The sequence below is a fragment of the Aethalodelphis obliquidens genome, unplaced genomic scaffold (genome assembly GCF_003676395.1).
Source record: "Aethalodelphis obliquidens isolate GAN/ISIS:26980383/991018 unplaced genomic scaffold, ASM367639v1 scaffold6, whole genome shotgun sequence".
Classification (NCBI taxonomy): Eukaryota; Metazoa; Chordata; class Mammalia; order Artiodactyla; family Delphinidae; genus Aethalodelphis; species Aethalodelphis obliquidens.
This window is the reverse complement of record NW_020837950.1, coordinates 58,563,564-58,583,723: the sequence shown is the minus strand read 5'-3', so window position 1 is coordinate 58,583,723 and position 20,160 is coordinate 58,563,564. Positions and strand designations below refer to the sequence as shown.

At 39.3% G+C, this 20,160-nt stretch overlaps 1 pseudogene; it reads left to right on the top strand.

Moving 5' to 3' along the window:
* The first annotated feature begins 15,927 nt into the window (after positions 1-15,927).
* LOC113619277 (transforming acidic coiled-coil-containing protein 3-like) lies at positions 15,928-16,852 on the top strand (annotated as a pseudogene).
* The last annotated feature ends 3,308 nt before the right edge of the window (positions 16,853-20,160 follow it).

Here is a 20,160-nt window from a genome sequence, read left to right as displayed (position 1 = left end):
GGAAGCATGGAAAAGACAGGAAAAATGAGTACTGAAAACTCTTCCAAAGAATACTGCTGTAAAGGTAAGCAAATAAATGGGGTGGTGGCTAGAAGTAGCTACTGAAACAAAAGAATTTCTTTTGAAGATGGAAAATATGGCACATCTGTATTCAGATGAGAATAATTCAGTGGAGGAGTGAAAATTAGGAAGCAGAAAATTAGCATAAGAAAGGGGAAAACTGTTGGGAAAAGGACCTAAAATAGATGAGAGAGGTTAGACTTAAATGGAAGTCTACAGCTTCCATTGGGAAGAGGAAGCTATAGACTACTGACTTAATGGAAGTCAATAATAGCTTCTATATCATTAGAGGGAGGCAGAGCATATGCATATGCAGTTTGGTGTGATGAAGTGGAGAATTCCTCCCGATTACTTCAATTTTTATTTTTCAGTCAAATGTGAATCAAAGGTAGCTGAGAGTGAAGATGGTGATGATCTATTGGAGGTTGGAGAAGAAAGGTGTAAAATGGTCCTCAGGCCAACAGGGAGAATGAAAAGACCAGGACAGCAAGGTAGCACTATGGGCAGTCCAGTTCTACCATGAATTTAAAATGAAGCCAGTCAGCATGATTTTGCATTTTATACTATTCTATTCTATTGCATTGGTATAGAAATGGAGCAAGCAGAGTTAGGATTAACAAGAGTCTGGTTTTTTTCCATGAAAATGTGACAGTTTAGGGGAGTCAGGAGTTGATGGTATATAGAAGGAGTGATTATAATGATTACTACTAGAATATAAGCTGAGGAAGAAGGAACGTGAGTATCTGAAGGAGGGAAGTGAAAATGTGATAAGGTCTATGCAGTGAGTGTAAAAAGTTTTTCTGCCAGGAAAACAGAAGAACTGTGTCTCTGTGTATGAGAGGGAGTAAGCTAGAGCAAGGTAGGAAGAAGTCAGAGAGTGAGATTCCCAAACCTGAGGTCACAGAAGTAGTCTAGCTTAGGTAATTTTACATCATCATTTATGAATATTGGACCAGTTGGTTGATAAGGAACTATGAGGGCAGTGTGTGAGAAGTTATCATCTATGTACTAATTGCAATTTCCAACAATCAAGAATCATGAGAGGAGTAGTACTAAAGAGAATGGATAGCAAGCCAGGAACCAAAATTCTCAGCGTGGGGGAGTGGTGCCCTAGAGATCTGTTAATTCCACCTGAACTGTGTCTTTTAAATGGTTGTTTAGGTTTCTTTCGTAGCTATGCCTATAATTTTTTGTTGGTTCCTGTCTCTTTTCTCAATCTCCATAAACTCATCATTTCACATCTTTGTCACTCTCCAATTAATTCAAGGAGAGCTTCTTATGTTCATTCTCCACCTTGCTAATTCCCTGTACTGCTACTTAGGCTTTTTTATCTCCTCAAATGGAGATGTTAATTCTGTTACTCTTGAAATGTTTACCTGTATCAATTCTTTTCATTTTCTTCACATTTTCATTTCAACTGGTTCTTATAGTTTTCCATTCTTACTTTCTAGAGTCCAGACCCTCTCATATCATGCTGAAAATGCAGAACAGCTTCGGAAATGTTATTTTGGTTTTTTTCCCCCAAAGATATGCTTCCCCTTTGAATCTTTGGATGACGTTATTTTTTTCCTTTCTTCTGTAGAATTTCTTTATGAGTTCTGGGTAAATGTTTTTTATCAACTTGCCTCACATGAGGACAGAGTTCCTTAGGTCCAGTTTTGTGAGCAGGACAGGTGTGAGAATTATCCTTGACTGCAGTTAGCGGCCAAATGGATCTGTCGGATATTACTCGAACTGTCTTCACATTAGCTGGATCAAAGTCTGATCTGTTTTGTTCCAATTGCCAGTTTAAGAAGTTTTCTTAATAAGTACATGAAAAAAATGCTCAGCATCATTAGTCATTATGGAAATGCAATTTTAAAACATGAGATACCACTCTACACTAACTAAGATGACTATAATAAAAAAGACATTAACAAGAGTTGGTGAGGATATAGAGAAATCAGAACACTCATATACTGCTGGTGGGGAAACAAAATGATGCAGTCACTTTGGCTTTTGGTAATTTGACTATAATGTGTCTTAGTGTGGATCTCTCTGAATTTATCCTGCCTGGAGTTCTTAGAGCTTCTTGTATGGGCAGATTTACATATTTCATCAAATAAGAGATGTTTTTGGCCAATATTTTTTCAAACATTCTTTCTGCTCCTTTATCGCCTCTACCACTGGGACTCCAATTATGCACATGTTGGCCCACTTGATGGTGTCCCATAGATCTCAGACTCCATTACTGTTTTCTTCATTCGTCTTCATCCTTTTTTCTTTTGGAGGCTCAGACTGAATAATCTAAATTGATCTATCTTAATTTCATTGATACTTTCTTCTGCTGAAACCTGCTATTGCAATCCTCTAGTGAACTTTTCATTTCAGTTATTGTTATGCTTAGGCTCCAAATGTCTACTTGGCTCTTTTTTTAAAGCCCTTTTCTTTGTCAACAGTTTCATTTAGCACTTTGAGCATATTTAAAATATTTGATCTAAAATCTCTGTCTAGTAAGTCCAGTGCACAGGATACTTCAGGTAAAGTTTCTATTAATGTCTTTTTTCCTGTGAATAGGCCACATTTTCTTCTTTGCATGCCTTGTAATTATTTTGTTGAAAACTGGACACTGAATATTATAATGTGGCAGCTCTAGAAATCAGATTATTCTCATTCGCAGGATTGTAACTGCTTATTGTGGGTTGTTATTTTTTGTTTTGTTTTGTTTCAGTGACTTTTCTGAACTATTTTTGTAAAGCCTATATTCTTTGTCATGTGTGACCACTGAAATTCCCAGTTTATACTTGGGCTCTGTTCTGGGACACACCTTTAACACTTGGCCAGACTTTTTACAACTCTGCCTTAGCCTTCACTTGTGTTTGTGTGGAGTGTAAATGTGAGCCAGAGGTAAAAGATTAAGATTCTCTTAGACCTTTGCTGAGCATATGTCTGATCCCAGGCATGTGCGTTGCTTAATTATCTGATGCAAGCAGGAGCTTTTAAAAGCCCTTATTGCCCCACATATCTCAACCTCATGCTTACTAACCTTTTTGGTCTGTAAACACCCACCCAAGAAGCCACCCTTGTCCTGGCAATACTCCAAATCAGGCAAAACAATGGCAAGTCCTTGCACTGGTCCTTCAAGAATCTACCAAACAGGATGAAATTCACAGCCACAGTTTTTGAGAATAAGGTCTATATTGCTCCCTCTGGCACTAGTAACCTGCACCAGGATTTTAAGCTGTCATCATCATAGCTACTGCTAATCTGGGAGTGGGGAAAATGAGCAACACTTAAAATGCCAGAGCACTCTCTTAGTGCAATGCAGCAATGACTTTCTTCATTAAGCTTTCCTCTGGTTATGATAAGTTTTTGAGAGGATTCCAGAGTTCTGAACAAGGTGATTCTAATGATTTTTGCTAGCTTTTCAGTTGCTTTTGTGGAGGTATAAAGTTCTGGAATTGTCTAATCTGGCTAATCAGTGATGTCACCACATTAGTGCTGCCACTTTTGAAAACAGTTCGACCTTCCTCAAAAAGCTTACCATGTTACTCTATGATCCAGCAATTCCAATTTTAGGTACCCGAGAGAATTGAAAGCATAGTGGTACACAAAAATTTGTACACAAATTTTCATAATACACTTATTCAAAATAGCACCCTCCTCAAATGGAAACAACCCAAATGTCCAACAACTAATGAAATGGATAAACAAAATGTGGTGTATCTACACAGTGAATACCATTCAACCATAAAAGGAATGAAGTACTGATATATGCTAAAACATAAGAGAACTCTGAAAACATTATGCTAAATGAAAGAAGTCAGATACAAAAGGACACATATTGTATAATTCCATTTGTATGAAATGTCCAGAATAGGCAAATCCATTGAGACACAAAGTAGATTCATGGTTGCCTGGGGCTGGGGGAAGAAGATATGGAGACTGACTGATAATGGGTGTGGAGTTTCATTTATGGGTGATAAAAATCTTCTGGAAGTAAATAACAGCAATGGTTGCACAAGTTTCTGAATATACTAAAACCCTTTGAATTGTACACTTCAAAATGGTGAATTTTGTGGTATGTGAATTATATCTCAATTAACTTTTTTTTTCTTTTAAAGTAGTAATGTCTTATCTAAATCATTTCTTCTTCCGGATATATTATAGAGCTTACTTGTGCTCTATAAGTAAGTGGAATTTATATATCCCAAGGTATCCCTTGATTGATATTGATACTTATTTATAAGGAATATATTCCAAGGATGTGTTTTCATGGTAGGGCTACTTCAGCAACCCACAAAATTTCTTATGCATAAGTTGATAATATCCTAAAGTATGCCACAGTTCAAATATATGAAATTAGACAAATTATAAATATTAAAACAAACCTGGCTCTAGTAACTAATCAACAATGTTTATATAAAATAAGAAACTGTTGCTATGACAATAACACTGGCATTTTTATACTTTTGAGATCTTTTACTTGATAATGGATTTGCCATAATACATTTTGATGCATGATTTTTTAAACCACATATTAGAAAATCACCTTTATGTTTAACATTAAAAATACTGAAAACTTTCCTTATTGCATAAAAATTAAACTATTTACTATATGGTCCATTAAATCAGCTTGACATATAACAAGTGTTCAGTCCCAATATTTTTTCACTCATTTCACTGTGTGCCAAAGAGAATTCAGACTTTTCACATAATTTCTAGCAAAGATTTCAACACCTTTTCTAACCTCTCTTTCATAAGAAGGAGTTAATAAAATGAAAATGAAGACATTATTTGCTGTACTTGAATAAGAACATGGATTTTTTTTCTGAGTCTAGAAAGGAAACAAAGAATAAACTATAGGAAATATAATTTTTAGAGTAAAACCTTTGATTCCAGTACTAACAGCAACTGGATCATTTGCCCTACAAAACTACTATGAGTACTTGTTAGTGACAGAAATTCAGGCAGGAGAACAATAGTTACTATAGAGAAAAATTATGGCACATAATAAGAAATATGAAAGATATAGGAAATATGCTCTAACATGATTTTTTATTAAACATCCTAAAAATTAGTATATTTTGAAAGCCCTAGCTCATTGCTAAATTAGTTATTTCTAACCTTTATATTCCTATCAAATATAAACATACGCACTATTATGAACTGATTGTTGTGTCCCACCAAATTCATATGTTGAGCTCTAATCCCCAATGGGATGGTATTTAGAGATGGGGCCTTTGAGAAGTAATTACAGTTAGATGAAGTCATGAGGGTGGAGCCATCATGATGGCATTAGTGCCCTTATAAGAAAAGACATGAGAGGGACTTCCCTGGCGGTCCAGTGGTTAAGACTCCACGCTTCCAATGCAGGGGGCATGGGTTTGATCCCTGGTCAGGGAACTAAGATCCCACATGCTGTGCAGGGCGGCCAAAAAAAAAAAAAAAGACAGGAGAGAGTTTATACCAAGGAAAGGCCAATCTACCACATGAACTGGGAAAAGCTACTTACTGAACCTTCAAAATTCCTTGTATCCAAGTTTACACCCAATGATGTACTTGTTTTATCCACAGTTGCTCTAGAAGAGTCTGAGTCCCTCTTAAAAGGTTTTTAGGGCTTCCCTGATGGCACAGTGGTTGAGAGTCCACTTGCCAATGCAGGGCACACGGATTCGTGCCCCGGTCCGGGAAGATCCCACATGCCACGGAGCGCCTGGGCCCGTGAGCCATGGCCGCTGAGCCTGCGCTTCCAGAGCCTGTGCTCCGCAACGGGAGAGGCCACAACAGTGAGAGGCCCGCAAACCGAAAAAAAAAAAAAAAGATTTTTAAAGCGACTCTTAGAGCAATTAATACTACCTACTATATATCTCACAATGTTTAAAATTGTTTTTTGATTACTTAGTCATTTGAAATTGGCTAATTCAGGGTTAATTTCCAAATAAACAGTGGTAAAAAGAGAACAGGTTTTAGAGCAAACGTTCTGGATTTTTGATAATTCAGTCTGTCTGTTGGTCCTGCCAAATTTTGCTCTGACGCATTCCATGTAGACAGACAACTCTAGCAGGCTTGAGCAGGTGCTATTTGTGAAATCTAGTGGGATTAATTCTTTGTAGTTTAACAAGCCAAGCCCTGTTATGTACTAAATCATCTCAATGTCAGCCTCCTAAAGAACTATTTAGCTTAAACAAACCAAAATCTGTTGCTAAGAGAGATAAAATAATAATAATAATTATAGCAGGCAAATTTTGTAACCTTCTGACCAAGACCTTGTTGACATTTCAGCTTTTTCCATGAATTGAACTTGTCATTGTCAAGTTTATACAGACTGTATTTGCACTGACTTCATCTCACATGTGTTATTGCAAAGCTTATGTTATATTTTTCAAACAAAGTGTAAAGAAGCCTGTCAAATAACATGGAAAATCCTGGAAGGATGTGCATGTGCATGATAGGTCAAAACAACAGTTTGACTCTGTCTCATCCTAGGTGCTATAAAACTCAGGACTTAAAAGGAAGACATTTTATAATAGGATTTTAAACCAGTTTTTTTCTAGTTTTGATTGGTATTAATGATTCAACATATTTAATTAAGAAATAAGCCACATAATACATCCTGTAGTTTTACTGGGCCAACAGTATGCTCAGAATGCTTCTCTTGTGTAAAAATAAAGGACGTACAGATACTGATTGTGATTAAATTGAAGACTGACAGAACTGCAGTTTTCAAAAATGTATGACTGATCACCATTCACCTTTGGTGTATTACAGACGGGATATGTTTCAAGTGTTGTTTAAACCAGGAGAAATTTCACAGTGCACAACAGTGTTATATTTAATACAAATCCTCTAGGGTAGAGGCTAAGCAATTGGATCAGTATCAAGAACAGAATGTTTTTAGCTTTGATGAATGTTCTAGCCAAGTGTAGGATTCCAAATGGAATCCAAGATTACTGTGATACAACAGACCAGCAAAAGGTGAAGTTTCTACCAGAATCAGCAATTGATTAAGTGAATGAATGAGAAATAGCTTTAAAGGTTAAGGAATTTCATTTAAAAAGACTTCTTAGTAATAGGCACAATGCAACTGATGGTTTCCATACATTAATTACCCTTTTATGTATTTATGCCAAATAACTAAATGGTCTGACGATTTTGAAAATACTATTGGTTACTACACTTGGCACAATCAGAGGCTGTACTACTTTCCTGTTAAATGCTATACAAATTGTTTTTAACCATAATACCAAGCGTGTTTTCCACTTATTCAAGTTAATTGTTCTTTACTTTGATTTACCACTGTGTCTCATCTTTTCTGTTGATTTACGGTTGTCAGAGTTGAACTATAAAGGGGCCAGGAAACCATGATAAATGAGAATACGCATGCAATAAATAGCAGACTGAAGTGATGCATCTGTTTTAGAGAGCTATCCTGCCACTTGGATAGTTTCATTTTCTGAGTAAATAACTAAAATTTTCTTATTATAAACTTTACTGAACTCATGTTCAGGCAGCTGTGAACTTCTATAGTTGCTCCACTGAGGAATGGTTTATTAACCATTTAATATACCTCCTATCCTAAACCTTCATGGCAGTAGAAAGTTTCAACTACACATGTATTAACCTAGTGTTCAAGTTTTCAAATTCAAATCTGAAGGTAGTCAGAAGAGTGTACCATTCTAAAATTGTAAAAGTTTGTCCTTAGTTGATTACATACAGGTCATCTTTAAAAATCCAAGAATTTTTTTGAATAATAAATTTTAAGGTCTTTCAAGTCTACATATAACATTCTTAGAGACTCCCATTCATTAGGTAGAATTGAAAGGTAAATGAAAACAGGACAAGATTTAAAAATGGCACGTATGTCCTTGCATACTTCCCATTTATGAATGCTGACCCCAAAAGGGGAGTGAGTCCAAATCAAAGCAATATTTCTTTTTTTAACTAGTAATTTTTTTCAAGCACAAAAATGTGTATGAAGATATTTTTGTATGTATTTCAGCTGTTTGCTTGTACCTTAATTAGAAAACTGAATTTGAACAAAATTATAAAGTGCTCATTAAATATTTTTGTAATTATGACAAATTATGACAAATGTACAATGTAGATAGTACTCAAGCCTGGGACATCTTTATTATGAACACTAGACCACTTCAAGAAATAATTTATGCCTTCAATTAATGCATTATGTGTGTCAGTACCTCAACTTTCTTCCTCTTCATACTAATTCCCATCAACTGTCATACTTCCTCAAAGATATCCAGGAAGAATCCAGTGATGCTGGTACTCTGCTTTTCTCCAAGTTTTGGTTTAGTCATTCTCACAGAGCATCACTAATGAATGATTCTCTTGCTAAACAATCTGAAGCAGAAGAAAAGTTGGCTGATAACGGAACATCCGACCCAGAAATATACTTATTCGTTTCAGAGGACTAAGGTAGGTAAACAGCCTTATATTGCCTGGGCTGCCCATAAAATCAACTTTAACTTCAAAAGCAAAAACATTGGACAAATTAGTTTACCTCTCACTGAACCTTACTCTTCTCTGTAAAAGGACCTACCACAGAGAACTGTAGAAGGAATTAAATGATATAATACTTGTACAGTATTTAAAACAGTAACTGAACAATAAACGTCATTATTATTATTATACAAATGCACTTATGTTCACTCCTATTGTGTTTTCATGAAAAGCAGCATCACAAGTAATATTAATACTGTTAAGTTTTCTCTGCAGAAAAGATAGAAGAGCAAACCAAGGTATTTTTTTGCCCTGTCAAAATTGACTTTAAGTTTTTAAAACGCAGGAAAAAATTGCACCAGATTATGTTGATAAAAATTAAGCAAAGATTGTTTGCATTTTAGCTTCCTTTGTTTTCCATCTTCAAGTTTTCATTTTTAAAGAAATGTAGTCTAAACATGGTGAAAATTATTGACTGGTCCAACTTCCAAAAAAAAAAATCAGCCCACATTCGATGAAAGTTCATGAACCTTGGCAAAACTTTTGTTGAACCTCCCTGAGTTTCAGGTTTATTTGAAACTGAAACTAGGTGAGTCTCCCATTTTATTATGAATGTTTCACAAAGTTCTACAAATAAAATGTGATTTACGCAACAAGCAATATTTGATCCTTACCTGTTGCTAACTCTACTTCAAAATTTCTCAGTACTTATATCTGACTTTTTTATGCTTTATATAGTAACTTTCAGGCTGAATTCTTCTTTATATTTTTAACGTTTATTATTAAGAACAGGGATAAATATGTTATTATCCAATAAATATCTTCTGTGATAAGGTGAGTCATTGGCAATTCCCAGAAATTCACTTTTTCCTAAGGGTATAATGGTATAATGATTTCTTCCTCTTAAAGAATCTTAGATAAAAGCACATTTTGTTTTCAGTTTTTACACTTAGAATTTCACATTTATTAATCTCAAGTTGATCAGCTCCAGTTCACTGTAGTTATTTCTTATGAGTGTTCTATACACAATTATTTGAATTTTCCATTCTTTATTTCTTGATAAATACCACACAGATTATTTACATGTCATTTCTTATTTTAATATAAAGGAAAGAGAAATAGTGACAAAAGTGCCATGATATATATTGTTTTTTTGTTTGTTTTTTGCGGTATGCAGGCCTCTCACTGTTGTGGCCTCTCCCGTTGCGGAGCACAGGCTCCAGACGCGCAGGCTCAGCAGCCATGGCTCACAGGCCCAGCCGCTCCGTGGCATGTGGGATCCTCCCGGACCGGGGCACGAACCCATGTCCCGTGCATTGGCAGGCGGACTCTCAACCACTGTGCCACCAGGGAAGCCAAAACCCACACTCTTAAGAAACAAAATCAAACTCTAAAATTCTTCTACAGGGCTCTCATTTTTAGGTCTGAGGATATAATCTACCACTGATTGTGATATAGTAAGAGACACTACAAATATGAGAGTTTAGGCCAGTCGAGCTGGCAATACTCTTTCTTAATTTCCTGCTCCCAGGTTTTACTTCCTTAACTTCAGCATTTTCATTCTTTACACATATGTTTCAATTAACAGGCACAAGAACTCTGAAACAGAAAAACGTTTTGCTTCCTCCTTTAACCCATCTGACAAGCTTCCATTTGCCTTCTCAGAAAACAGCCTCTCCCTCTCACAGGAAACACTTCCAGCCAACGCTCCCCTCTGTGTCTCATAACAAAGCCAGCAACACAGCCCAAGGGTTTTTCAGTAGGTTCAGTCTTGCTGGAAGGCAATGCCTGCCATCTGACCTTTGTATTGCATATCTACAAAGGTGAGATGGAGAAACACAGGGTGGGCAGAGCTGACAACTCCAGGAGAAGGAAGAGAAAGAGACCAAAACAGAGTCTGGGATCCAAAGAGCCTAAACACTGTTTGGTTTGGCCTTTAGACGTGGCAGCTCATCAACAGGAAATGTCAGCTTATTAAAAACTTCACGTGGCATCATCAGCCGACAGCCATCAGACCCCCCGGCAAGGTTCCCAAGATCACACTGAGGGGAGAAAAACAATATAAACCAATATGAATGTCTAGGTTTCCTTTCTAAGACAGAGAGTTTACTAGGCTGGCTGATTTGGCAAGCTGTTAACAGAACTAATTTGATTGCTCGGGCAAGGGTAAGAGGATGCAGAAGGAGATCACCCAGCTCTGATGCCAGATCTGAATTCCAATGACTATCCTGTATGCTGTTGACCTGTTAAGGGGATGGGGGTGGCTTGGGCTGGTGACTGCAAAAACATCACTGAAAGTAACTACTGCTGACTGAAGTTGGCCATTTACAGGTGGAAGTGAAAAGCCCTCCTGTTGGAGGCAGGAGAGAGCCACCCCCAGGCCTATTACTTTTTGGGTCAAGTTTCTAGAAAGATGTATTTATCACGCTTGTCACACCTGTGAATATGCCACTTGTTTTATCCTCCAGTTATCACTTTGCTCTTAAAACTGCTGGCTAAAAACCTTTCCTGTTAGGGGATAGATCCTACTCATCTAAAACTCAAAGTCTGTTGAATTATTTGTTGCATTATCAGAACTTTAGTTTCTTTTCGCCTGGGGGGGGGGGGGCGGGGAAGAAGAAGGACACTTACCTCTGTTACTAGTTACATGGCACTATGGTGTTTCATCTCCTGGAAAGGAACAGGAAGCTAAAGGAGAGACACATTTATAAGCTGCATGAAGCTCTCTATTGACTAGTCTGTGTGCTTTTGTTTCTCTTGGTGCACCTGACCGCTTCACTAACCAGTTTTCACAGCCTCTGAAGTTTTGTTGCTATTGAAACTCATAGCTAAATGTGAAGGAGCAAACAGAATCAATACAGTCTGTCTTCACTGAAGTCTGTAGGATACTCTCCAAACATCACAAAATGCATATGCCACTGAGGCAGCAGACACCCGGATTCCTTCACCACTGAAGACCTTGCCTTTGCTGTCAAAATCCCTGCCAGCCTCCTTTTTTTCCTCTTGGCATCTATCCCTTTAAATCACACCATCTTCAGAAAGCCAGACCAGGCAGATTTAGTCATCAAGAAAGCCCACAGGGATCTCCTTGGGGCGGCAGAAGAAAAGGGCGTCTGTGACTAAGCAGGGATGTTTGGCCTCAATTTCATCCCAGGTGCTTTCAAATCTTCCTCACACCTAGTGAACTGTAGTGAACCATGGGGCAATTGTGAATGTCTCAAAGAGGCTCGACGCTGCAAACCCTCAGTTATTGCTTCAAAAGGTAACCCAGATTCTAGACTACACTTGAAAATACAGTCTGTTTCTCCAAGGGAAATGTATTTCCCTTATTTTATACATACCCGCCTGTCTCAGGTTACTTTCTCAGTGCTATAAAGATGCCTACCACTCTAATCTTCCTCATATACTCACTACTCCCTGTTTGTTTATATAGAATGGATGGTAAGTTAAGAATCTAGGATATATTAAGATAGGTGATTTATTTAATGATGTGAGTCATATTCTTGTTCATTTCAGCCAACTGTATGTATGTAACTCATACTACATGGGCAAGTCACTATGTACAGCAAGAAGGAAGATAAGTTAAGAAATGCATAAGTAAGTTTCCAGGCATTATTTAAAGAAGAAAACATTTTCTTTTAATAGGCCAAACTACTTAAGGTTAAACCTGGAATCTTTTCTTCATTTGGCAGGATCCATACATTAATATATAAGTCAAAACACATAATTGTAACAGAAACAACCTTTTACAAATTAATCTGAAAAGAAATTAAAGTGCACTGGATAACTCACACAACTTCCACAAAGGACAATAACTAGGTTTGGAGGTTATGTGTGCAGTCAAAATTGACACCACAATGCAGAATTGTTCAGTGAAGCCACCTCTGCTGACATCAGTGGGCACACCCTCATACTGTCATTAGAACTTCAGCTACTATTGATCCTGGAAATTAAAGAGTTCCCTCTTCCCACAAAGCAAAATGAATTGTATGTGGCATCTACTTCTTTCAGTCATTAGATCCTAAATCAAGGTCTGGGGTGAGGATATTTGATTGACAGATCCTAATTCACGTGCACACACCCTAGCTGCACAGAAGGCTGGAAAAGCCTGTGTACTGCATTTATACATCTCTAAGTTGGGAGATGCACATTGCCAAAATTCAGAGATAGAAAAATTATTCAACAAAAAATTAGTGGCTTTGCTCCAAAACCCCACAGCCTCTGCTGCTATTCTCCTATCAGGGTTTGTTGCAAACTCCATGGGGATCCTTTTATGCCACAGACCCATTAGTAACATCAATTCCCCAAGACACAAGAAACGTGAACAGCCAGAACCAGGTGGGAAAACCTCTCTTGCTCTACACTTGACTGAAAGTTCATAGCTTTGGCAGCAATCCAGTTAATGGGTCAGAGAAATCCACCTAAAAGAGTTACATGTCTTCACCAAAATCTAAAGATGTTATCCAAACATTGTGCTTCTTACATAATGGTATGGGAATAGGTACAGCAACTCACACCTCACTATGAAAATCCCACACCACTGGATCAGTATTACCAGTTTTTTCCTTTTGCCTAGGTTTCTAATATGGCTCAGTATGGTATTATTATGAATCCTGTCTTTATTTAAAATATTGCTACTTTATTCATCATGGATTATTTTGCATTAATGATATTTTTTTCGATTATTACATTAAAATATTTCATATCTTGATTACTGAGATTTTTTAGTGTCCCCTTAAATTGTGTGCCCTTGAAGAGTACCTCACTAGTGCTGCTTTAGGTCCATCCTCAAGAATAGTCAACTTCCCTGCTTCCAAGAGCTTCCATTATATTAAGGGAGATGGATATAACATGTACTTTAAAGAATACACACATCTGGGTAGGGGTAGGTATACATGAAATAGGATGGCTGGATGGTCTCAAAGAAAAGGTTACATTTGAGGAAAGATATGAAAAAGGAAAGAGAGGCTTAGATTTGTGTTTACACAGGTTAGTTTGGATCTTAGAGGGCTACTCATTGAGTAGACTTAAGAGATGTGGTGATGTGGTGTCATGCCAAATGTCTCTCAAGGTCAGAGATTTGGATTATCATCCAGTCATGCAGCCTATCAAGATAAGACTTCCCTCTTTACTTAGGTAACTAAGGTCTCTGCCCCATTACTCAGCCTCTGACACTCTGGGATTCTAGTCTCCCCATTGAAATCTGGTACCCAATTTAATACATAAACTCCCACCAGTATCTCTGGCCAACATAAAATACCCATGCCCATCCAGGTCTTTAACTTCAGTCAGTTTCCAGAATGCCTTGAGGGCCAATTACAAAGTCAGACTTGAGAAGAGAAGAGAGAGCTTATACATCCAAAAATAACTGACAGATTTGTAATTTTATACATACATACATATATATATATATGTATAAAATCTGGAGGATGCATATGGGAATAGATTCTCAGGGAACTAAACCAAATAGGGAAGAACATAATTTTAAACTGAGCTGAGTTTAGCAATACCTACATGCATTTACCAGAGAGTCTGAATTCAATATGCAAGCTCAAGCAGTTGGGAGTGGTTCTAATTTATTTGCTTGGCTGTTTTTAATAAAACCTGGACTCGATATTGATTTGCACTACAAAAAAATGGAGATATCAAAAATTCCTTGGAATAGCGTGAGGAAAAAAATCTAAACATGTCGGGAATTCTACCCACTGGAGTGTATTTATCACATGCAATCTCCTACCAACCCCTAACCTTTCCCCTCAAGAATGCTCTGAAGACTGTCCTCAAGACATTGTAAAATACGTTTTTAAGAGCCATATTGATATTTTATTTTATATATTCATACTATGTGGCTATTTTTAACATAGATAAACAGAATTACTATTGCCTGAAGAGTGTTCTTGGTTCCAAAACTATATTCAGTGTAGAAACTAGATACAACTATCATATGGCGGAATTCATCCCAGTTTACAATTGATGTGGGAAAAAATCAATATGGAAAATTTACTCTCTGGCTTTAAGGACTGGTAAAGTTTCTCCTAATAACTTTTTATGTACTTTAATGCTTTTACTAAAGAACAAAAAGCTTAATTTATTTTTATTTTACAAAACATTATGAATTGAAGGGATTCCCCTTGCAATGAGTATGTCTATTTGTCCAAGACTTTGGAAGGAATTAATAGCTGACTGATCAGCCTTCAATTCTAGGAAAACAGTACCTGTTTTACAGGGCAAAAATTTAAACCCTAAAATAAATTATAAGTGAATATGTCAGAACGGTAAGCAAGTAGAGTAAAAACAATCAGTTTTCTGATTGACATATGTTTCTTGAATCATCAAGACTTCTCACTTCTGCTCCAGTTGCTTTAAGAGGTCACTACTGGAATGCCCTCTTAACACACCAATACTCCAGACCTCACCACTTCAAAAGCTGAGGCTAGACTCTCATGCCGCATGTGGGTCACTGGGATCTAAAGTCCTTATCACCCTCAAGGCCTTTACCACAATTGTGAATTATGGGCACACTGGGCTTATGTTAGGTTTTACCTTTTCATTTTCTCTTATGCATCGCCATATTTCTCCTGTTATTTGCAATAATATTTTTCGATCAGCAGTTTCTGTTTCTAATTCTGCAGGCAGAATCACTACTCGGTATGCCATGATTGCACTTTTCCCTTGACTACTGAAGGCGCGTTCTACATTGTATATATGTTGTCCTCACTCTTTTCCTGTACGTGCAGGATTTTCTTTGAAAGTATTTCCTATCATTGCATCCTTGCAATTTAACTTGCAGTTAATAGTTGGACCTCATTGCTAGGCAATTAAATAAGATCCTCAGTCGGATCTTCAAGGAAATTCAAGACCTTATTCTCTTTCTTCTTTCAAAGAAGAAAAAGCGTCCTGCTTTGATCAAGAAAATGTGCCTGGTGGAGAAGGGCCCCTCGCAGACCCGCCTGGCACAGCCCGGCTGGCCCAGGTGACTTCCGGTCCTGAGACCACTGCCCCTGCCCGCCCTCTGAAGACTGAAGGCGCCATGTCCCCAAGTCCAGAGCAGGAAGAGGCCGACGCTCTGAGGAGTGGGCCCACAGCCCAGAATTGGACTTCTCTGACGAGGCCGCCGCCACCGAGGCAGCTGGGGAAGAGACCTGGCCTCAGACCTCCCTCGGAGACGGAGGGGGCGAGGCCGCCCGAAAAGGCCCCGGGAGGAGGCTGAGAGTCGCGGGCCCCCTCCCCGGGCTCAGACAACCCGGACTAGGACCAGCTAGACGACCCAAACTAACCCGTTCCGAGGTGGCCGAGTGGCCGGGCCCCCAAAGCGGGCCGGCCGGGCCGTGGCCCAGGAACGAAGCGCTGGGCCTGCGGCCTAAGAGGACTCACCTGCAAGGCGACGGCTGCTTTCGGCCTCAGCGGGCACCACTCGGCGGGGCGACCATGGCGTGGACGGGCAAGCCGGGAAGCCGAATGCGTCGGGTGCAGTCTGCTCCCACCCGCGGTCCAGTCGGTGACAGAGCCGCGACCTGCGTGGGCACCGCCTCCAAGACCCGGCTGAGGTGCCGGCTCCGGCCGACGTGGACTCTCCGGAGCACTCGGTGACTCCCTCATTCAGGAAGCGGCCCCTGAGGAAACAGTCCGTAGCCCTCTGTTCGACCCGGCCCTGAAGGGCGGCCGTCAGAGACCGTCCCGCCAGCCCTGAGAGCTGCCTCGCGCGAGACTAGGCCGCCCCTTCCTCCTGACGCCCAGGGGCTGGAACTTGACCTCCCAGGAGGCGGGGCCGACCCTGCGCGGCTCCTTCTCCGCGTGTTCTCGGGCCGGCCGTGGAAGCGCCACAAAAGAAGATGTTAATGAGGAGCAGGTGTGAGGCGCCCCGCGTGGAGGACCGGGAGGCGGGGAAGATGGTGGCGGGGCTCGAGGGCATCGCGCACGAGGCGATGAGGAACGAAGGAACTCGGCAAAGCTGAGACGCAGGCGGTCCTGAAAGAGAAAGGCCGACTTCTTGCAGACCTGAACTCCACGGGAAGATCTTCCGCTGACCTCCTCGGGCGGGGTTTGAGAAACAGAAGGTGATGGAAGACTAGCGCACGAATAAGGCTGGCTGAAGTCGTGTGCTGAGGATTCCACGGTACGGATTGAAAAGGTACCAAGCGCTGAAGGCCCAAGAAGAGAAACTTAAGATGGCAAATGAGGGCATGGCCCGGGCCCAGTGCAAGGCCCCAGTGGAGGCCTTGGCCTTCCGGGTGAGCCTGAGGAAGGAGCCGATGTGCCTCCGGCTGGAGGAGACCATTGAGCAGAAGACAAAGAAAATGATGAGCTGACCAGAACCCGTGCCAACCTCATTTCCAAGATGAAGACGACCTGACATGTAAGTCCTGACCAATGCCCGTCCTTCCTCCTGTCTGTCTGAGCCTGTTGGATTCTGTTAGAGGGTCTTGTGTCCTCTCTTCTGTCTTAACCTCAACTCCTTTTTAAACTAGATTGCTTTCAGAGGAAGGCAAAACAAAGTTTCCCTTAAGTTAAAAAAGAAAGAAAATATGCCTGACATTTCTTACAGTACTTCTGAGTTTTCACTGTTCCCCTGCCGGTTCTTCCTTACATCTACCCGAAACAGTTCTTCCTTGACCTGAATCTGCTTGTATTGCTTTCCTCCTTCTGGCTCCCTCTCTCTGATCTCCGTGTCCTCTTATGTGTAGCGTGTATTCCATCCCATGATACGCCTACCATGTGGAAGCATTCCTAGGTCTTTTCTGTATGTGTTCGCTGTGTCTTCCACGTGAGATTGTCACTACCTAAGAACAGATATCTCCTATTTATTTTTTAGTACTCTCAAAATGTTTAAAATATAGGAATCAAACTACTCTGTGCTACCCTAGAAATCGGTAACTCTAGAATTTAACATGAAGTCCGTGGACCCCAGAGAGTTAACGGAGGGGCTTCAGAAAGTCCATGCGCCTCCCACACAGGGTTGTATTATACAACAAAAAATGTTAAGAATCACTGATCTGTTTTAGCAATAATAACTTTACAGATGAAGAAACTGAAATCCAAGGTCAGAAACTTAACTTACTTGAAGGGATATAGACTTTTTGAATCCTTGTTTCTTTCAACTTCTGAACTCAATTTCACATACTCATGGGGGTATAAAATTCCATGAAAGAGCTTCAATATCCCTTACCCTGCCTGTAGGCAGAATTTGTCATAAAGATCTCAGCAGATGCAACCCATGATACTATTAAAGATCTCCTGGGAAAGGAATTTCATAATTTCCTTCAGTTTACTTTCACACAAACATAAAATCAGCCTCTTAGAGCAACCACTGCATTATATTACTTCTCTTTCTTATATCATGAAAACACACACACACACACACACCCTAGGGCCTTCCATTTAGGAGGAGATCAAGTGAAAGTGTAATTTACCTTACTTATACTCTCTACCAAATATTACTTTAACCATAGCTTTATTTGAATATGAAAATTAAACAAAAACAATATCAAATTAGTTTTTATGTTTTTGTTACATAAAAACTCAGATTGATAAACTCACAAACCACAGTAATCCACGAATCCTTCAGCCAAAGAAACAACTATGTGTGCTGTTAGCATGACATGTTTATTCTGTCTGTGTGGGGTTGGAATTGAAAATGGAAATCCCTGCCCTGACCCGTGCTCGTGGAGTAACAGCAACGGTAGGAAAATTGCTGGGCAAGCTACAGTATCCCTGAGCCATCTTGGGACTACAGAGGGCCTCTCATAGGGTGGGTGGGAATAGAACATGATTTTTCTTCCTCTTAAGTTGCAGATGCCTCCCCTAGTGTCCAGAAATTTCCACCCTTCTCTCATAATCCTTCAGGGAGTTCGCTGTTACTCTGTAGCAAAGGGTAGGATTTTGAGTGAAATGCACTTCCTAGGTTCAAGTGAAACTATTTCAAATCATTCTTTTTTTCACTTCCAAATGTCTGTGGCACAGGGAAATAATAGAAAGACTGAACAAAATGAATAGGAGTTGAACTCAATGACTGAACAAAATGAATAGGAGTTGAACTCAATCTCCCAACAGCATGATTCCTCAAAATAAAAGTGTAGCCTTATTTATACACAGAATCAAAGGAGTTGAGTCTAAAAGTAGCAAGCTATTTTTTGCTTTTTTTCGGCCTAAATTATTATTGATGTTATTCGGGGGAACATGAACTGATCAAACAGGTTGATGATCCTCAATGCACAGGGCTATAGTGAAAGAATAGACAATTTAGCAATCAGAGAAATACGAGTCTAGGGAGATGGATCAAACAAACCCTAGCTGCTGCTAGGAAACCATCCAGATGACTGTTTAAGAATTACAGAGTTCAAAAGGGGAATTCAAGCTTGACCTGTAACAACTTTGGGAAAGGATGTAGAGCAAGTTGACAGAGAGAGGATTGCTTGAATATGGGTATGGGACCAAGAAGTTGAATAAGAGACTTGGCTGGAAATAAAATCGCGTTCCCCTTCAGCAGGTTTCACATACAAGGAAAAAGGTGCATGAGTAAAAATAAAGCCACCATTCCTTTCCAAAGTAAGACTCTGTGAGAGCTCTGCCTCTGCCTTCCTGTGGTCCTGACCTCCCAAAGAAATTGTTCAAGGTTTGCATTGTTGCATTTTGGAAGATTGTCTGTACTCTGAAACACCATGATTGAGTGCTGCCCAAGTGCTAAAGAGTGGGTAGTCAAACAGTTGCTGCTGTTTTCTCAGGATTCTTTCCTTGTAGGAGGTGCAAAAAATAGCCATTTTCCTTTTTTCACAGACGCTGAATTAGAGTGAAGTGGTTGTTGACTGGGCATTCATGGCATAAGAATTATACTTCTATTTGCCAATTGCTGTCTCACCATTTCAAAGTGTCTTTTAAATAGGGCTTGGTCTGAAAAGGGAAATGGAGAAATCTCATATGAAGAGGCCGTCTCTGTTTAGATTATACTTTCTAGTTCTTGTTGTGCATGGGGTAAGGAGTATATTTCTAAAAGAAAGTCAAAAGGCATTGTTGTTTCTTCCTCAGGTATCAGTCCGCTACTAAATTGCATAGAAAATTGGTAGCAAAAGGGGGAATGCTGGAAGTGGGAATGGGGGAGAGAAAGGGAACAACATTTTTAGTGTGCTGGCAAAGACATGTATGCACCAAAACAGGACGCAATGTTTTCTTTTAGATTTGAAAGATAAAGATTGTTCTTTAACATTAAAGCGTGACTTCTTCTTGAAATTTCTCAGAATACTTTTTGCAGTCCTTTTTTTTTTTTTTTTACTGAGGTATACTTGACATAAACATTATATTAGTTTCAGGTGTACAACATAATGATTTGCTGTTTGTGTATATTGCAAAAATTATCACCATATTAAGTCTAGTTAACAGCCATCACCATGCATAGTTACAGAATTTTTTTTCTTGTGATAAGAACTTTTAAGATCTACTCTCTCAGAAATTTTCAAATATGCAATACAGTATTATTAACTCTAGTCATCCTGCTGTACATTACATCCCCATAACTTATTTATTTTATAACTGCAAGTTTGTTCCTTTTGACTGCCTTTACCCATTTTGCCCTTCAGCAATCTGTTCTCTGTATCTATGAGTTCAGGGTTTTGTTTTCTTTTTTCGTTTGTTGGCTTTTTTGTTTGTTTTCTTAGATTCCACATATTA